This window comes from Pogoniulus pusillus, chromosome 32 (assembly GCF_015220805.1).
Source record: "Pogoniulus pusillus isolate bPogPus1 chromosome 32, bPogPus1.pri, whole genome shotgun sequence".
Lineage (NCBI taxonomy): Eukaryota > Metazoa > Chordata > Aves > Piciformes > Lybiidae > Pogoniulus > Pogoniulus pusillus.
The window spans coordinates 121,013-134,486 of NC_087295.1; the positions used below are offsets into that span (position 1 = coordinate 121,013).

The following is a 13,474-nucleotide window of genomic DNA, read 5'->3' on the forward strand; positions in this document are numbered from 1 at the left end:
GTTGGTGTCTCGGAAGCCTGGGAAGGTGTGCTTGGTGCCAACAGGGAAGCTTGCACTCCAAAGACAGTGCAGCAAGTAAGGACAAACGTTGCCCAGAGACTACCAAGTGTCACCCCAGAGTGCTTCTCCCACAGCAGAAGAGAGAGGTGTAGCAGCAAACAAAATCCCTTTTTGGGGCGCTTGTGTTCCAGGGACTTCTTAGCTGGCTGGGACACACACACAAACACAGCTGTCTGCTCACACCTCCTGCTCTCTGGACTCCATCTCTGACTGCACAACACCATTTCAGAAAGCAGGAGTCCCACTTCTTACCAAAAAGAGATGGCTACAGCAGAACCATGCAGCTGAGGGAGGCTTCCCACTGCACTGAGGGGCCCAACAAAATACTGCAGGATAGTGTTGGTCATGAAGGGAAACGCAGAATGGTGACACTTGCTCTTGCAAACAACCCAGCTGAAAACAAGAGAACATCTCTGAACTGCCTGCTGCTCACCTGAAACACCAACATCCTCTCCTGCACGTCTGAAGCATACTCACTGCTGTTCTTCACAGACAGACAAAATGCAGCTGCGCCTCGAGAGTCTGCAAACAGCTTTAGTTTTCTGACATCAAAACCATCTCCAGACAACACTCCTGACCAACAGGAAGGGTGCCAGAAAAGCAGTTGAATCTCTCAGAACATCTAAGCCCGTGCCACAGTTCATAATCTGTTTAACAAAGTGCTGCAGGCTTAAAGCATGCAAGGGCTTAATTCAAGCTCCATTTCAAGCACATCCTTAAGCCCCTCCTGATCCTGCACACCTATGGTCGAGCCCAGCTGACACCCGGGAAGTCAAAACACGTTCTTAAATTCTTCATCAAAAGTATGTGAGGGAAAGAGCATCATTTAAATAGAAGATGAATTATTCTTCAGTTCGGTCTCCCAGGGGATTGGATGGGATAGCTGCTTTCACAGCATGCACTTCCCAACAGCACTTGGATCAAAGACAGTGTAATACTGAGCAAACAGCTGTAGCTTTCACTTCCTTGGGTTTTCCTAAGGCTGTGACTTTAAACCAGGAAAGAAGACATTCTAGAGCCCCATGCCCATTGACATGCTCAGCAACATACCTAAATCCTGGCACTAATATATTAATGTCTAAAAGAACATGTAAAGTACAAAGCAGTCCTAACTGTGCACATTCCAGCAGGTCACTACAGACAGCTGGCCAGCTGGTGTGCTATTTACAGGCAGCTCACAGAACCACTAGCTGTGAAAACCCCTACTAATATCTCTAGCAGTGAGTTAACAGAAACCTGCACGATACAATCTTGAAGTATTGCCACTTCCATATAGACTAAATCAGTTTCCTAGTTGAATAGCTTCTTTCTTTAAACGACCTCCCCTCAAAGAGCTGTCTGGTAAAGCTGCCCTTGCAGACTTGCTTTAAATAAAGCACTGCAGAAAGTTCGAGCACAGGCGTACCAATGCATATCCTGAAAGAGGTCTCTGACCCCAGACCAAACCCTCTCAAATACTCCTGCAGCGTGATGTGCAGAACAGATGCTCTGTTTGCCTGAACTCCTCTCCCAAGCCAAATTAAACCCACCAAAAAGTATTATTTGCAATCCCAACTTTGAGGCATGGCTGAGCACCTGCCAGAGCCCCACTACAAACAAGATGATTGCTTAATAATTGGAAGATGAAATATTTATCCCACCTTTCCTAGAGCTGTCAGCTGCAATGAAGGACTGCTGGGTGACCCAGAGCTGAAAGAGATGGTGTTATCATATTCCATGACCTGAAGGGAAAGGAAGGGAGGGAGGTGGAGCTGCAGGAATTGCAGTCTGGACCAGCCTGGACGAAGCCTCCAAGCGAAGGTGGCACTGTGTTATGCTGTGTGGCACCTGCCGACCCAGCAGACTCTGACAAAGCCAGCTCAGAGAAGCTTCATGTCACAGAGCCCTCCCTCCTCTAGGACCGCACAACCCAAGTACTGTCGGCACCTCCAGCAGCTCTTCCCCACCTGGGACCAGATCTCTGCTGACTTCCAGGACAGCCAGCATTCAATGGCTGTGCCTTTAAGAATGCCACGGGGAACTCAGCCCATCGTGGCTGTATGACTTTTTGCACAAAGATTTCCCTTCCTAAGCACTTAAAAGCAAGAGTAGGTTCTGCTGATAAGTGTGCAGAACTGGAAGGAAATTAGCAGCCTGATGTAATTTTAATTGCATTAATAGGCAATAGCCATGTGTTCTTGGCAGAAACTGCTATTGCCATACTACTTATGGCTTTAAATAATAAATACAACTCTCTTCTGCAGAGCTCCTTTCTAATTACGCTCCTAATTATTTTCTAACATATATTTGTCTCCCTGAAAGCATTTTGGAAACTAATGACAACTTTCTGTCTGTCTGGATCCCATTCTTTTCAATACAGCCAAGAGAGACACAATTTGAAATCCGATGTTGCCTTAAAATATTGATAACATCAAGGCAGCTTCACAGCACAAATTCAACCCTGTGACTGAAAGGAGCTCGCTGAAGTTGGTGCAGGCTTTAGGAATCTTAATGTGCAAAAAGACTGCATCTGAGAATCCTGTCAACATGCAGCTGCATCTGACTCTTTCAGCAGGGAAACAGAAGTCTGAGGAGCTGTGCTGCAGACCTGAAACCTGCTCAGTGGCAGCCAGTTCCTGGAGCTCCCTATCAGAGGACAGGGAGGTGGTGTCCTTCCACCCAGCTTCTGCAGCAGCTGCATTTGAACAGCCACTGCCATGCCACACCTTCAGTGGCAGCACCCCAATGGCTGACACAAAGCAGAGCTGGCCAAGGCCTTTCTTGCCAGGCGCATGGTCTGTAATTGACGGAACTCTCAGGCAAGCCTCTTCCTGGGGAAGCAGTGACATTTCCAGAGCATCCTCCTGGCTGGAACATTCATTTTGCCTTAAACCTCATTTCAGCAGCTTGGATCCTGGTGGACAGAAGTTGAGGAGGACATTGCTGAAGTTTGTGGCACAACAGCTGTTAAGCCTGAGATGTTAAGCTCTTTCTAGGACCACACAAGTGTCAACAGGAGTCACCACACAACAGCAGTCTGTATGCAGGAACAGCAAGAAGAGGGTGGATGGAGCTTTTCTGAATGGCTGAAATAAAAGGTGAAAATTAGGTTTTGCTGTGGTGGGATTGTCCATGAAGACTGCCTGCCAGAAAGCAACACTGAAACCCAGGCAGTGCAGCAAGCCTAAGACACGCATGGAAGCTCTTGCGCATGATGAGGCCAGCAGCGAGGCATAGCTGAAAGGCAGCTTTCTTCCTACACTGCTAATACAGATGGAGGAGGTTTGGGAATCGGAAGGGAAATGCCTGCTAGGACAGAGGTCCAAATAGGACACTCTAGAGAGCAAACTTGGCATTCACAAACAAGACCAGATCAAAATGTGCTGCTCACTCAGATTTGGTGGTGGTTTGGTATCAGACGCCAATGACACAAGACATTAGAACTGCAACAGCTACAGGCAGCAAAATGCATTCTGAGCACAACAAGAGGGGTGACAATGGAAAGTGATGAGAAACCTTGAGCCAGCAAAGCCTCCAACATTTTCTGCTCCCTGCTTAGCCTACATAGGCTCACGTCCAGCCTAGTGCCTTCACATGTGGTCATGCAGCTCTTTGACTGTTATGTAAATGGGAAAATATGGATACCTGGCCTTCAGAAAGTGCCTGCTGTAAGCATGCCACTGGCATTGGGGGTGAAAGGAGAGCCAGTACAGACGTCACTGGTTTCCACTAGGTAGAGCATATGAAAGCCTAAGGAGCATATGAAAGCCCAAGGCTGTGTAGAAAGACAGCTCCCTGGTTCTGAAGCAAAGGATCACTGTATGCCTGCTCTGCTGGTGTGAATGCATCCATCCATGTGTCTGTTCACACTTGGAGCACTTGAACAGCAAGTGCCTGTACTCACTGAATGCAAATGTTCCTAATACAAAGAGTGTACTTTAGGACAATATTTAAATTGTTTCCCAGTTTAACCAAATCAAAGTGCTGTAAGATGATGCATTTACCTGAGCCCATCTTGTTCCAGAAGTATGTATGCACAGTATGAAAAAAGATATTTTCTCCCTCAGAATGCCAAACACCATTCTTCATGAACATGTATAATTAGATGGTCTCTGTGAGTGAGAAGTAGTAATTAATTCAGTGTTAAACATCACAACCTATTACTTGAACTCCATGGCAACCAAGACAGCCAACAGAGAAAATAAAACTCCACAGTCTATTTTTAAGTTATTACAGTTACACATCACCCAGAGCTTCAAAGCCAACCTGCACTATTTTGGGATACAGCAATTTAGGTTCACTTCTTTAATTGAGAAAAGACTGGGGAGACAACTACCAACTTCTGGTTGTATTAGGCAGGGAGTTAGCACTCCCATGATACTCCTGAGTTTGAGGGCAGGCAAGAGGGAAGCTTGCTCACTCTCTGCTACACACAGCACTCTAGGGGACCAAACCCTAGGGGGTTCCACACTTTCAGACACGCTGCTCTCCTGATTGCTCTGGCTGACTGGACTACCATGTGGGGTTCCAGGTTCTGAGCTCAGTGTCTGAACCAATGAGTTCTACCTTGCAGCTCACTAAGGATCAGAGTAGGTTGGGGAGCATGCCTGCAAATCAGCACATCTCCACACACTGTGGCTCAGCCATGGATGATTGTACCTCTGCATTGCCTCTCACCCACACAAAGCCAGGAGTAACCACGAGAGAGTTTGCAAGATAAAAATCAATGGCATTCAGGAAGGCAAATTCCAGCACCCACAGAGCTGCTGCTGCAGACCCATGGATATGCTGGTCTAGAAGAAAAGGGCAGTGAAGAGGGACATCTCCTCAGATAAACCCACTGGTGGCAGAAGCACCAACTAGGCCCTGGGTCCAGCTACAGCAGCAACACAGAGCTAGAGGAGGGGTTGGACTGTGTCCTGAACACATCCTTGGCCTTTGATTCAAGACCATATACATGCACCAGGTCAGGTTGTTAAGGACAGATGCAAAGTGCAGTAGGAGCAGATTCTTTCTTGCCAGGGAAGACATGGCCATTGTCAGATGCAAGTAACAAACACCAAGACAACTACTACTGAATAAAACTGAGACCTTGCTTTGTGATGTCATCTGGAAAGCAGACATTCAGAATGGCATTCTTTGCATCATTTCATTAAGCATCAATTAAGTTTCAATTAATACCAGCAATAGATGGTGAGACATCAATCTCTAATCAGGGAAGAAAAGGATGAGAAGAACACCTTGGTAAAGCAGACATTTCCAATCTGGGCTGGCTTCTCTCAGAGAGGCTGTTGACATTCATCTTGGAAGGCCCCTGGGACACTGAGTTACCAGTAGACTGCAGATTGGCAAATAATAAAAAAAGAGGTGCCACAGACCTTAGCTTAGCTTTAGTTCCCAGAACTGTGGCAGAACACACAATCAAACTACCTGTAAACACCTAGAAAAAACAAGAGGAGTAACAGCATGGCTTGGCCAGGAAGGAGCCACATCAAACCAGGCTCATTTCCTTCTACCACAGGATGATGGCCTCTGGGAAGAGTGTAGCTGTCATATTGCTTTACTTAAGTAAGCCTGACTTTGATTTCATGGCAAATTCTCTAACCCAAGGTGAAAATATTAGCAGGCTCTAGAAATGGTTGGGAAAAGCTACTCAGAAAGGAAACGTGAAAGAAGTCAGTGATATTCCACACACAGGTCTGGCATTTCTGAGTATTTTTCTTAATGAACTGGAGGATGGGAGAGGGGAAAAAAATGTTGATTGACACTCTAAGCATGCTGGAGACAGAGCTTCAGACCAGGAACGACCACCTGGAGCACACCCACAGGCAGAGCAGTGAAGGAGCACAGCTCTGGCAAACATGACTTGTGAGGAGAGCCTGCCCCACACTCACCAGGTGGGTAACCTGATCATAGAAGGAGATCAGGTTGGTCAGGCAGGACCTGCCCTTCCTAAACCCATGCTGGCTGGGCCTGATCCCTTGGCCATCCTGTAGGTGCTGTGTGATGGCACTCAAGATGACCTGTTCCATGCCTTTGTCTGGCACCGAGGTCAGGCTCACAGGTCTGTAGTTTCCCGATTCCTCCTTTCGACCCTTCTTGTGGATGGGTATCACATTGGCAGCTTCCAGTCTCTAGGGACCTCTGCAGTGAGCCAGGACTGCTGATAAATGATGAAGAGTGGCTTGGCCAGCTCAGCTGCCAGCTCTCTCAGCACCCTAGGATGGATCCCATCCAGTCCCACGGACTTGTGAGGACCCAAGTGGCTCAGTAGGTCTCTTCTTCCTCCTGGATTACAGGGGGACTGTACTGGTCCCTGGCTCCACCTGCCAGCTCAGGAGTCCAGCTGTCCTGGAGACAACCTGTCCCACTATTGAAGACTGAGGCAAAGGTGTTAAGCACCTCTGCCTTTTCCTCATCCTTTGTCACTCTATTCCCCTCTGCATCTAGTAAGGACTGGAGCTTGTCCTTGCACTTCTCTTGCCATTCAGGTATTTACAGAAACATGGTTTATTCTCCTTACCAGCAGTGGCAGCCTAAGCTCTAAATGGGCTTTTGCCTCTCTCATTTTTTTCCTACAAGACCTAGCAACATCCTTGAACTCTTCCTGGGACACCTCCCCTTTTTTCCAAAGGTGATACACTCTCCTTTTCATCTTTAATCCCTTCAGCAGCTCCCTGCCCATACAGTCTGGCTGCCTCCCTCCTTGGCTCATCTTCCGGCACAATGGCACAGCTGCTCCTGTGCCTTCAGGAGTTCCCTCTTGAAGCAGGTCCTGCCTGCCTGGACCCCTTTGTCTCTAAGGGATGCCTCCCAAGGAACTTTCCAAGTTAGTTCCTTAAATAAGCCCAAGTCTGCCCTTCAGAAGTCCAGTGTGGAGGCTTTGTGGCACCCCTCTTGGTTTCAATCTATAATTTTATGGTCACTGAACCCCAGGCAGCCTCTGACCACCACATCCCCCACCAGCCCCTCTCTATTTGTGAGCAGCAGGTCAAGCAGGGCTGCACCCTTGGTAGGCTCACGTAACAGCTGAGATAAGAAGTTGTCCTGCACACCCTCTAGGAACTTTCTAGACTGCCTCTTCTCTGCAGTGTTAAAGTCCCAGCAGATGTCTGGCAGGTTAAAGTCACCCATCAGAACAAGGGCAGGTGATCTTGAGGCAGCCTCCAGTTGCTTAAAGAGTAATAAATCAACCTCTTCTTCCTGGTTGGGTGGTCTGTAACAGACTCCAACCAGGATGTCAGCCTTATTGGCCTTCCCCTTAATTCTCACCCATAGGGACTCAACTTGATCACCCTTAACCTCTGCCTCCATGGCATCCAGAGCATCCCCAACGTACAATTTTCCTTTTCCCGCCCCAACATCCACTTTCTCAAAGACGCCAAACAGCCATTAGACAAGAGCCTGATTCCCTCAGCAGGCTGCTGGAGGGGATGAAACGTCACAGAGGTAGGCAAAGCTTCTGCTCACCCAGTTCCCTCTCAGGTATATTTAAGAACACCATGTTAGTCAGGAATTTGCGTTCAGCTGGAAAGCCAGACTTCACAAACACCTCTCCAGTGGAGACTGGAAAGAGTGACTGGTATTCTCTTCTCCTCCTGAGATGCAGCACTTCAGGGAACCCAGGCTTGCACATAATTACATTATGGATGCTCTTCAAAGACCAGTGAAACCACAAACCAAACTGGTCTGCCACTTACTGACCCTCCAGGGCAGCTCCACTGCTGATGGAATAGCCTGGCTGTGCTCCCGGCGGGGGAGCTGCACGGGTTTGCTCCACTGGTGATCTGCACTCACATTCCCTTTAGACTGCTGAGGGAAAGGACTCTCCAAAGTCTTTCTGGGAGCAAGAGACAGGGCCGAGGCTGAACCACTGCAGCCCTGCCCACAGCAGCGAAGAGCTGCACCATGACCTAGGAGAACTGCGCTGCACATCCAGCTGCATTTCAGCAGGGCAGTGCCCAGTGCACCGGCTGTTTGCCAGGGAACGCACCTGGCAGGCGCTCAGGAGTAACAACTGGAGGAGGATCAGCAAACTGAGGGTGCCCTGGCAGCAGGAAGACCGGCGAGATACCAGGCCTGGCAGTGCTGCCAAGAGGGTTTAACAGTGACCATCTATATAACCCTGCTGGAGGTTTGGAAAGCCAAGCAGAAGCCAGCTGGACTAACACAACAATGTAAATGTAAATCCCCCATTACTGACACTTGCCAGGGCAGCGAGAGCTTACCTGACCTGTGCCCAACAGCAGCCCAGGCTGTGCCCTCCTGACCAAGGGCAACAGGCCACCAGCAGCCCAAAGGGTGCCGCTTACATGGCTGCTGCCTGCCAGGTTGAATCAAGCCTCAGGCTGGGATGCCAGGGAAGCACTTCCCCTGAGCAAAGCAGAAGCAGCTGGCTGTGCACTGCACACACTACAAGGCCACCCTGCACTGCCATTTCTTCCACAACAAGCTCGACAAGGCTGAGGTCCCAGCTGGCCTCCCCAGGAAGCAACCAGGCCCTCTCTGCTCAGGGAGAGACAGAACTCTGTGCTGCTGAGGGAGGGAGCCGAATACTAGCAGGTTCTAGAACTATCCAGGACACTTCTTCATCCACTCAAATGGATGGTATGGGCACTTGAGAGACTCCAAGTGGTGAGCACTCCATGAAGACACAGTGACCATGCACCATGCACTCAGCAACCTTCATCCTGTTCTCTGGCATGGGACATTGCAGGAAGTGTTCATGCCTGCTGGATCTTTGCAGGAAGACAGGCGAAAGGCGCTTGAGAAACCAGTAGGTGCTTCATGGCTCCCAAGCCCATTTTGTAATTCACAACAAGAAATTTCACTCTCTCATTTCTTTAACAGCCTTCAGGAGACACATTCCTAGTTACATAACTGGCTGCATGTTTGCTCAGTCTCTTCTGAGAGGGTCATATGGAGTGTGTGTGGGGGCTGTCAAACTACAAATTATTTTGCTTTCAGTGAGTTCCAGGATTCCCAGCTGGGGACTAGACCTACAGCACACTGCTCTAAAGACCACAGGTCTCTCTTTACGCACCATGGAAAAGACGATGTGTGGAGCAATGGGCATCCCAGCTGTCCCAGCAAGTTAAACCATGAACCTGCTCCTGTCACTGCAGAGCTTTAGAGGGATCATGAGGGACTTAGTTTTGACAAGCAGTGTCCTCCTCCATCATGGAGACGTATGTGTGAGAAGGCGGCAAATCTTATTTGTTGCCTATGCCTGCTGCTCCTTTTGTTTGTGAGCCTCTTGAGTTTGGCAAGTGGGAAGAAACAACATTCCCTCCAGAGCTCTCCTACCTCTACAAGGCAGAACATTAACATTTTTTTATGACCTAGATACAAGGCTGATGGGTGCTGAAAATCTTCACTTATATCAGAAGAACCCCCAACAAAATAACCTCCCCCTCTAACACTCGCTCAGACTCAAGCTGGCTCCAAAGCCAGCCTCCTAAAGCCAACAGATTTTTCCCTCCTCTCTGGGATTCAGCCTAGGACCCAGAGACTGTATGCACAGGTCAAGGATGCATAAATGTGGGTGCTCAAGAGCACACACAGAACTGCCTTTCTCCCTCCTTTCCGTGCTGTATAAAGCAGGAACAAAACTACAGGGAATATGCACCAGGCCCTTAGCAGCGACAGCTGCAGCATCACCAGAACTCTCTCAAGGCTCCATTTTGTGCCACAGGAACAGTCCCTTGACCTGCTACCTTCAATCACAGAACTGCAGGGGTTGGAAGTGACCTCCAGAGATGGAGTCCAACCACCCTGCAGAGCAGGGTCACCCAGGGCAGGCTGCGTGGGAACACATCCCGGTGGGTCTCGAAAGTCTCTTTTATACAGCTCTTTCTCTACAACAAGCTTCAGGCATTGCTGTTAGTGTCAGTGGCCCAACAACACTTCTGGATTCAGCACTTGTGTGATATATTCACGTCTACAATGAGGTTAAAGGCAAGGAAACAGGGAACCTGTGGAGATTGGACAGCAATTGTGGATGATGAAAAACAAAAGCAAAAACCATAATGAACCCAAAACTACCAGAATTTGGATATAAAACCACACACCAGCTTCGTGGGATTTGTGTCTCTGTTGAACCCGTTTTTAACCCAGGTCAAAATTTGGCTGGGTGTGTTGAACTCGTGATTCCATTTCTCTAGGTACTGGAAACCCATCTGCAAATTGGAAGCCTCAGCATCTTAATATTAATTTGTGCCCTCAGCTTTGATCACATAAAGGTCAGAGAGTCATGAATCCACCCACTTGTATTTACAACTTGTCTGATGAAAACACCACCTAAAGCCTGCCTTCCTGCTCATCCTGTACATGTCATTTATCCAGCCCAAGTGGCACACCTGCCCTCAACTTGCACAGAGACAAGGACATTTCCAAACTCCAATGTAAAGCTAAACCACTGCAGGGTGCTCATTCTACCAGCAAATTTCACCTGAGAAATCTTATCCTTAAGGCCAGTCAAAGACCATCTGTAAGATCCTGGTTGTTTGGAAGCCACGGGGTTTGCAATTAAGGTATGCAAAAGCAGAGTGGAATGCTGCTGTGTGTGTGTAAATTATGCATGTCTGTTATTAAATCAAACTCCTCCTCTCCTCTCCACTTCTTCCACAACTTGTCATCTCTTATTTACATGCCCTACCATACACAACCCAAACAGAAGGCACAAACAGGAAAGGGGCAGATTCGCAATTAGGACGTGAATGTGCATTAGCAGGCCACATATGGCAGGTCCATCTTCTAAAAGCAGGACTCTTTCTTTTGACAAGCCCACTGCTGGAAATGCCACTCTGTGCTCCTTCACCCTCACAGCATGGAGCTGCTGCTCTGAATGCACAACACCCATCTTGGAACAAGGCAAGATCCTAAGTCAGGTCCAAAGCTAGAGACTGAAAAGAAGTCACACCATGGTCAGGTGGAAGCAGGGAAAGCCTCAGGAACAGGGGGATAATCTATTCATTGCATTATCCTCTTGCCTTTATTTTCTTCTCTGCTGACTGTGGCAGTAACAGAAATCCTTCCACAGCTTTTGCTGACTCACATATTTTTATATCAAACACTACGCAGCATACAAAAAGAAATGGAATTAACAGAAGTACCATAAAAATAGGAGCAAACTCCATCAGCTTTCAACTGCTCTTTGCTCCAAAGAAATGAAAACTGAGTTTCCTTCCACAGGTAACGCACAGAACATGCTGCTGCAGGCAGCCCATCAAACCTGACCAAGGCACAGGAGTCTGTGCTGCAAGCAGAGGACCACCCAAATATACCAGGGCTGCCTGATACCTTTACAGGTCATCTCTGGGGTGGAACTGGCTATCTGTGATGGAACTGCTGCATAAACTCAGGGGCAGAAATAATTGTGACCTAAGAAGTAAGGCAAGGAGAGCAAAACCTACTGATAGCAGTGCTCCCAGACTGTGACTGCTGACAGCAGCACCGTGGACATCAGTGCTCCCAGCTTGCACAAATCAGGGCCACATCATTCTCTCGTATGAGCTGTAATCAACACACACCTTAAATGAAAACCAAACCAACAGAAAGTCAATAGCAAACCCCACAATAAAAACACATCTCACCCTGGGAGGGAAAAAGTGATCTAGTGGTGTCCCTTGTCAGTATCAACAAGAACTGTTCTATTTTGACTTCTTCCACAGGGAAAAGCAGAAGAACCTAAAGCCAGAGACGTCTAACCCACCCCAGGCCGATTCTCCCACACAGTGCCAGCAGTTCCCCATTCTTATGTCACCTCTGCCAAACTTTGCAGCATCAGGGGTGTGTACAGCCACAAGCTGAACCAGATCCAAATGGTGATCCAGCAGGGGCCCCTAAAAAGTGCCAGCATGCTCCCCCTCATTGTCACTGCTGACCCAGGGCACTTCCCCAAGGCAGGACCCACCACCTCCATGCCACCACAAGCTCATGTGCTGTGTGCCCTTACAGGCTGAGACACAACCCAAGCCACACAGGGCATGCCACCACCAGTCACCCAAAGCTACTGCTCTGCACACACCAGTCATTAGGAGTGAGAGCAGCTTCTTTCTTGTTACAATTGCCCAGCCACAGACCACTGCAGCCTGCTGCTGACGCTGGACTGAGCAATGCCCTTAGCTGAGAAGCTGCCTTGGCACTGCAAGTGGGGCGGCACTGCATGCACACCAACCCATGCATGCTGAGCTACAGCTGTGCAGAAGTGTTTGCAGGATCAGTATCAAATACCCACATTCCTCTTCAGAAGCTCCCAATATCATCTGCAAAAAGATGCAGACCAATTATATATTTCATGAGTAATTATGCTAATTAAACTGCCTGGTAGCACATTAGCGATTCAGACAGCAAACAGCACAGTCAGACTTTACATTCTCCTCCTCCACACTCCAGCGGGGCTTAGAACAGTTTATCTAGCTCACGCCAAGGCAAAAAGGCATTCAGCTTTTCCCCAAATTAATTGTATCAGCCTCCTCTAGCTTCATAAGAAATGCACCCAGTGCAGGGAGACACTGATCTGTCTAATGCCTTCCTCATCATAGCTGCAAGCTGTTGTAAAGTATCAGCACGGGCTGCCCATGCCTGCTGCTTCTTGCACCGCAGCTGTTGTATTGGCCAGGTCTTTGCTGGGTAGTGACACTGCAGGGAGCTCCCAGTGACTGTCTCTCTGTGACAGCCCCAGCCCCTCCCAGTCCCATCTGTGCATTTTTGCAGGGGACTGGGCACTGTGTGGGGAACAAGAACTAAAACTCCTGTATGCAGAAGAGCCTCTTGCTGAGAATGGACAACCTCTTGTTTCTGTACTGTTGAAAACAAAGCCTAGAAAGGGAAGGCCTTTCCAGGGTCACTTTATACAAAGCAAGCATCTGCATTGGGTATTCCAAAAGCATCCAGAAAGTCTTCAGCACAGTGGACCTATGCTCAGGGCAGTAACCTCCAGCACAGATACTCCCTGTGCAGTCACAAACTCTCTTTTGTCTGTGGATAACTATGAGCCTCCCTGCACCTCAGCCCACAGCTCTGCTGTCTCACAGGGGGCACAGGGCAGACCATCCTCCCCAGAGGGCTGACTGTACCTACATTGTTCCTTCTCCCTTTCACCCTGGACAAATCACAGAACTCACTGCAGTGCTTATCAGCACTGTTCTGAGAACACTTCATTCAAACACTAAGCTGACCTGGTACTGCTGGCTACTTGTGCATCCCTAGGCTTTCTGTCAGCCTGTCTTCCTGGTGAACTGGACAACTTCTGTGCACAGCAAAAGAGAGGAAAGAGATGAAACAAAAAAATCTGATAGATGCAGCACTTCTTGGGGTGATATTCTCAAGATGGCTAAATCTGGTTGGGAATTGGAAGCACTTCAAACCCTGAAGAGCTCAGCACCATGCTGTTCAAATCAATTCCTCAGCAAGCACTCACAATTTAAAAAAA

At 48.4% G+C, this 13,474-nt stretch overlaps 1 protein-coding gene and 1 long non-coding RNA gene across 7 annotated transcripts in view; both read right to left on the bottom strand.

Annotated features, from left to right (window-relative positions):
- CPNE4 (copine 4) overlaps nucleotides 1–13,474 on the bottom strand; it is a 180,352-nt gene that overhangs the window by 78,549 nt on the left and 88,329 nt on the right. The gene's annotated exons all lie outside the window — the stretch shown is intronic.
- On the bottom strand, nucleotides 2,186–11,665 carry LOC135189450 (uncharacterized). Its single transcript, XR_010308092.1, has 3 exons — nucleotides 11,454–11,665; nucleotides 4,044–4,151; nucleotides 2,186–3,125 (listed from the first exon to the last, which is right to left on the bottom strand). It is a non-coding gene; the product is annotated as an uncharacterized LOC135189450 (long non-coding RNA).